The sequence below is a fragment of the Papio anubis genome, chromosome 12 (assembly GCF_008728515.1).
Source record: "Papio anubis isolate 15944 chromosome 12, Panubis1.0, whole genome shotgun sequence".
Taxonomy (NCBI): Eukaryota; Metazoa; Chordata; class Mammalia; order Primates; family Cercopithecidae; genus Papio; species Papio anubis.
This window is the reverse complement of record NC_044987.1, coordinates 35,274,137-35,281,042: the sequence shown is the minus strand read 5'-3', so window position 1 is coordinate 35,281,042 and position 6,906 is coordinate 35,274,137.

Here is a 6,906-nt window from a genome sequence, read left to right as displayed (position 1 = left end):
AAAACAGATAACATTTGAATCCTTTATCTTTCTCATTTGTGTGTCTGCTCTATATGTGAGATACATACTTTCATGAGTTTTCATAGTGGTAAATATTTTCCTTTCATTTCCACATGTAGGACTCCCTTAACTACTTTGTGTGGGGGCAGTCTAATGGTGATTAATTCTCTCAGTTTCTGCTTGTATGAAGAAGACATCATTTCTCCTGTATCTTCGAAAAGTAGCTTTGCTGGGTATAATATTCTTGTTTGTCAGGTCTTTTTCTTTAAAACTTTGAACATATCATCACATTCCCTCCTGGTCTGTAAAGTTCCTGCTAAGAAATTCACTGTTAGTCTGATGGGGGTTTTCTTATACGTAACATGACACATTTATCTTGTTGGTTTTAGAATAATCTTTGTCTTTGGCTTTTGACAACTTGAATATAATGCGCCTTGGTAAGACCTTTTTGATTTGAATCTATTTGGAGATGTTTGAGCTTCCTGCATCTGGAAGTCTATGTCACTTGCAAGACTTCAGAAGTTTTTAGTGATTATTTTGTCAAATAGGTTTTCTCTATACTTTTCCATCTCTTTTCCTCCTGTAACACCCCAAATTAAAGCATTTGGCTGCTTTATGGTATTCCGTATGTCACATAGGCTTGCGTCTTAGTTCATTATTTTTATATTTTCTTTCATTTTCTCTATATATAGAGAAATAAACAATAAAATAATATATAGATAAAATATTATATCCGACTGAGTTATTTCAAAAGACCTATCTTCAACTATGGAATTTTTTTCTTTAGCTTGATCTCGTCTATTGCTGAGGATCTCAGTTATATTGTTTATTTCATTCATTGGATTCTTCATTTCCAGAAGTTCTGTTTGGTTCTTTTTTATGATGTCTATCACTTTGTTGAATTTTTCATTTAGATCATAAATTGATTATCTGGTTTATTTGTATCGTTTATGTGTTTTTTCCTGAAACTCACTGAGCTTCTTTGGTATCATTAGTTTGAATTGTTTTAAGGCTATTTATTAATTTCTTTTTTGTTTGAATTTGTTGCGTGAGAATTATTCCAGTTTTTGGGTGGTGCCATGTTTCCTTGCTTTTTCATGTCTCTTGTGTCCTCATATTGGTATCTGTTCAACTGATGTAACAGTTGCTTGTAACAATTTGGTTTTTGGTATCGGATTTCATAAGCAAAGATTTTTTCCTATAGATGTATCTATAGTGTTGTTTGGGTAGAGTGCCTTATCTTTAATTCTAGATGTGTGCAGTAGCATAGTCTCTGTATTTCTTTGTCTGTGAGCAGCATCAGTGATATCTGTAATTTCCTCTGTGGCTTAGACTGCTTTTGTTAGTGGAGGCTGTGGTAAGGCTTTACTGAAGAAGGGAACACCAAGTCAAGCCAGTCTTGCGCCCCTGTGGCAGTGATGGCAGACCACGTGGAATGCCTGTTCTTGGGTCCCAAGCAATGTATGTGGGCACTGGTGTTAGTTAACAGGTTCAGGCGGGCTACTTCTTTGGCTTCCATGCATTTTGGTTGGGGCTGGCAGCTGCAGCAGTGGGTTGGGTGGGTGTGTGGGTCCTTAGGATCCTGGTCAGTATATGTAATGTCAGTGATAGCAGTAGTTATGGTGGGCAAACCCTTGGGCATGCAGGTAGCAGCACATGCTGATGCCAGCGGTGAATCAGTCACTAGTTTCCCAGGTGACATGTGCAGGTGGGTGCTGACAATGGTTGTGACAATAGGATGGGCAGGCTGGTCATTAGGCCCCTGGGAGGGGTGTGCCAATGCTGGTGATGGTAGGTAGGGTGGGATGATTCCAGAAGACAGATGGTGGCCAAATCATATATGGCCTTGAACCATATTGGATTGTACTCAGAGGAAATAACGGGCAAGTCAAGTATTTTTTTTTTTTAATGTGACTTGCCAGGCTTATATTTTATAAAGAAAATAAGTAGTAGCTTGGCCGGGCGCGGTGGCTCAAGCCTGTAATCCCAGCACTTTGGGAGGCCGAGACGGGCGGATCATGAGGTCGGGAGATCAAGACCATCCTGGCTAACACGGTGAAACCCCGTCTCTACTAAAAAAATACAAAAAACTAGCCAGGCGAGGTGGCGGGCGCCTGTAGTCCCAGCTACTCGGGAGGCTGAGGCAGGAGAATGGGGTAAACCTGGGAGGCAGAGCTTGCAGTGAGCGGAGATCCGGCCACTGCACTCCAGCCTGGGCGACACAGCGAGACTCCATCTCAAAAAAAAAAAAAAAAAAAAAAAAAGAAAAGAAAATAAGTAGTAGCTTAAAGAATAAATTAGAGAAGAGCAAGTCAGAGGCAATTGTCAGCATTAAAGTAAATAGTAGATGCTTAAAAATGGAGAAAAAATTGTTGGTATACAAGCAATATTGTTTTTATAAACTCAAAGCCTTGACATAATTATATGTATTTTATTACTAATTATAAAATTACATTCTTATGTAAAGGAAGTAATAAAAAATCCCACAGGTGGTTTTAAATCATGTTCTTGTTTTCCAAAAGTAAATTATTTGATAACAGCCTTGTTAGTAATTTAATAATTTTTAATTGATGACTTATGGCCTAAAGGATCTTTTATACCAGTATATAACAAACCAATTGTGTAATTAGTAAGAATTTAATGATTCAAGTGACAATTTTCCAAACTGTTGCATTTAGTTGATTTTGCACAGTAAGACTATTATCCTGTACATTATTTTTAAAAACTTTATTGTTAAGCTCTGAGCCATTTTCTCATAATTATAAATCTCTATAAGAAGAATTCTACCTTCAAATAGACTGTATAAATATAGAAAATAATACAGTAATTGGCTCTGTTTGTTTTTATTATAAAAATCCATAGTCATATTCTATTTTATATTTCATAAACATTCAATTTAATTATAAAAATTTAGTGATATATTAGAGCCTATATGAAAAGATAATTAAAGAAAAGCAAACAAACTATTAGAAATTTTATTGCCATATTTCTATTTTCCTTTTCACCACGTTAAGCATCTCATCTTCTTAAGCATTTTGTTTTAGTCTGCTGGCACATTGTTTCATAGCTGCAAGATGTCTACTATACTTGGAGAAATCACATTTTCATTGACTATGTCAGAAGGTTGGAGAAGGGTGAGGAGGGACAAAGGGCATTCTCCTCATGCTACTCTGTCCTTCATGTATTAGTCAGGGTTCTCCAGAGAAACAGAACCAATAGAAGATACATAGATATAGATGATATAGATAGATCTAGATATAGATATAAATACAGATGATGGACAGATGTGTAGATAAAAGATTTATTATAGGAATTGGCTCATGTAGTTATTCAGACAAGAAGTTCCATGATCTGCTGTCTCCAAGCTGAGGAACCAGGAAAGCCTGTGGTGTAATTCAGTCCAAGTCTGAAGGCTTGTGGTGGTGCAGAGGACCTATTAGATGATGGTGTAAGTTCAGGTCTGAGTCTGAAGGCTTAAAAGGACCAGGAGCTCCACTATGCAAGGACAGGAGAAGATGAATGACTCAACTCAAGCAGAGAGAGCAAATTTGCCCTTCCTCCATCTTTTATTTTATTCAGTCCCTCAGTGAATTGGATATGCTCAGCCACGCTGGGGTAGGACATCTGCTTTAGCCAGCTCACCAAGTCAAATGCTGACCTCTTTCAGAAACATCCTCACAAACGCACACAGAAGCAGTCTTACCAGCTATCTGGGCATCCCTTAGCTCACAAGTTAACACAAAATTAACCATCACACTTTATCAGGGAGAAACATTTTTTTCTTAAATCTCTTAAGTGTATTTTATCTGCTATTGGCCAAAATTGAGTTCCATTCCAATCCTACGACCTAGCAGAGGTATAGGATCACCATGATTGGCTCAGGCAAATAAAGATGTGTCCCTCGGAGCTGGACACATTACTTCTGAATAAAACTTAGGTTTTGCTAGCATAGAATGACGAGCTATTCTATGCTTTTGACAAATTATCTGCAAGAGAAATGATGTCAGCTTGTGGGAGAGATAGAAACTAACATTTGCTGAATGCCTGTGTTTGTCAGTTACTATGCTCTAAGCTTTCTACAGGTTAGAGAAGAAAAGTCACATCTGATATTTTAAAAATAACATTACTGTCATATTTTGCATCTCTTCATCTTTGGGTTAACACTTTTAACATCTTTAATATCTTTAAATGTTAAAATGTTAATTTCTTTATAGACATGTATTCAATTAAAAAAATCGGTAAAAAATTTTGAAGAGCAGAAGCTATATCCAAAATGTCAGAAGCTCCTGTATTTTTGATTAATTCAATCATTAGGTATTTACAGAGTATGGATGTAGGTACACTAAAAAGTTTCAAGAAAATATCCTAAGAGATGTACATCCATTGAGGGGAACCAAGTTTTGAAAATCTAAATTTTTATTACTAACGAATAAAGCAGTGTAATGAAAAACAAAATTTGGAATAAGAGTGTGAATGTGGATGAAACAATCACTGATCGAAGACTTCTTCTGTATTCTCATTATTGCTTCCTTTATGATGCTTAGGTGTAAAGACAGTTTATATTCTTTCATACTCTTCAGTTCACAGTATGCCATATTCATAGGTCTGTCTATTCAAAGCTATCCCTTTTGTGTTTAACTTTACTTCGTTTTATATCATCAATTCCATCTTATTTTAGTTCTCCCTTTCCTCTGATTTGCTTTCATGTACTCCTCCATCCTCATCTGTTCCCACTCTCCTGAATTAATGTATTCTGAAATATGCGTGAAATATAGCATATGTAGTGTTGTGATATGTGTGCTTTAATTTACAGACATGATATTTAAATATAAATCATATTATTTTCCTTTTTGACACTGTTTTTGCAGTATAGCCATGTTTCTACAGCTCCACAGTATTGCATTCACCATACTTTGCTGAGGCATTCTCCATGTAATTCTCCATTTTGATGCCTAGGAAAATTCATTGCTATAAAGAAAGGGTAGATTCTTTTAATGGGACAATATGCCCATATTAGTTTGTGTATGCATAAAGATATGGTGAGAGACCACCGTAGGGATTTAGAGAATAGGCTTTCATACAGAGAATTGGAAAGGTTTGAGTAGACAATGTCAGAAAAGTTTTCTGTTGGGTCTCAGATTGCTTCCCAGCTTCCATGACATCAGGAATGTGAGGACCTGGAGGAAAGCGCCTCCAATGTTATTGGGTGGGTAACTCTCACAAACACACATGGAAGCTGCTAAGAAAATCTCACATCTGCTGAATCCTATACCATTGCCTGCTGCTGTCACACTGTATCCTGTACACCTTCTGAATCACATGTGAGTGATTTTTGTTGAAAGATCTACAGTAGCACTAAATTTTGGAAAATGTATTTCCACACTTCCATCTTCTGTGACACATGATAAAATGTAGAGGAGAGTGGAGATTACAGTTTGTTTTCAATAAATAATTTCTAGCATATCAGGCTTAAGCATGCCAAATTTTGATAAAGAGTACTTAATTGGATTCTACAAATGGTCATTTTTACACACTTACACCAGGGCCTAAAATCCATCTCCTCTTGTTTTTGCAATTCACTAGAAATGATACCTATTTCTACCACAAAGATACATGTAAACTAGAATCTTACAATTGCTTTTGGTCTGAGTTTCTCTAATATCTAGTAGATTCAAGTATCTTTTTATATGCATTTTAGCCGTTCAAGCCTATAGTTCTCTAAACTGCTCATTAATATCCCTTGGTCACCTTACGTTGGTTTTTCTAATTATTTTTATTCGATTTAGATATTCTTTAGTACATTGATGTGGTTAGGCTTGTGTCCTCATCCAAATCTCATCTTGAATTGTAATCCCCATGATCCCCATGTGTCAAGGGAGAGACCAGGTAGAGGCAATTGCATTATGGGAGCAGTTTCCCCCATGCTGTTCTCATGATAGTGAGTAAGTTCTCATGAGATCTGATGGTTTTACAAGGGGCTCTTCCTCCATGGCTGGGCACCTCTCCTTCCTGCTGCCTTGTGAACAAGGTGCTTTGCATCCACCTCACCTTCCGCCATGATTGTAAATTTCCTGGGGCCTCCCGAGCCATGCTGAACTGTGATTAAATTAAACCTCTTCCCTTTATAAATTACCCAATCTTGGGCTGTTCTTAATAGCAGTATGAAAACAGACTAATATGTACGATATAGATATTTATCCCTTGACCATTTTGTTTTTATTTTTATTTTACTTTAAGTTCTGGGATACACGTGTAGAACATGCAGGTTTGTTACATAGGTACACATGTGCCATGGTTGTTTGCTGCACCTATTGATCTGTCCTGTTAATTCCATCCCCATCCCTCCCACCCCACAACAAGCCCTGGTGTGTGATGTTCCCCACCCAGTGTCCATGTGTTCTCATTGTTCAAGACCCACTTATGAGTAAGAACATGCAGTGTTTGGTTTTCTGTTCCTGTGTTAGTTTGTTGAGGATGATGGCTTCCAGCTTCATCCATGTCCCTGCAAAGGACATGATCTAATTCATTTTTAATGGCTGCATAGTAACCCATAAAGTATATGTACCACATTCTCTTTATCCAGTCTATCATTGATGAGCATTTGCGTTGGTTCCATGTCTTTGTTATTGTAAATAGTGCTGCAATAAACATACATGTGCATATGTGAATGTGTCTTTATAGTAGCATGATTTATATTTCTTCAGGTATATACCCAGTAATGGGATTGCTGGGTCAAATGGTATTTCTGGTTCTACATCCTTGAGAAATCGCCGTACTGTCTTCCACAGTGGTTGAACTCATTTACCTTGCCACCAACAGTGTAAAAGTGTTCCTATTTCTCCACAGCCTCACCAGCATCTATTTTTTTTTCCTTGACTTTTTAATAATGGCCATTCTGACTGACAT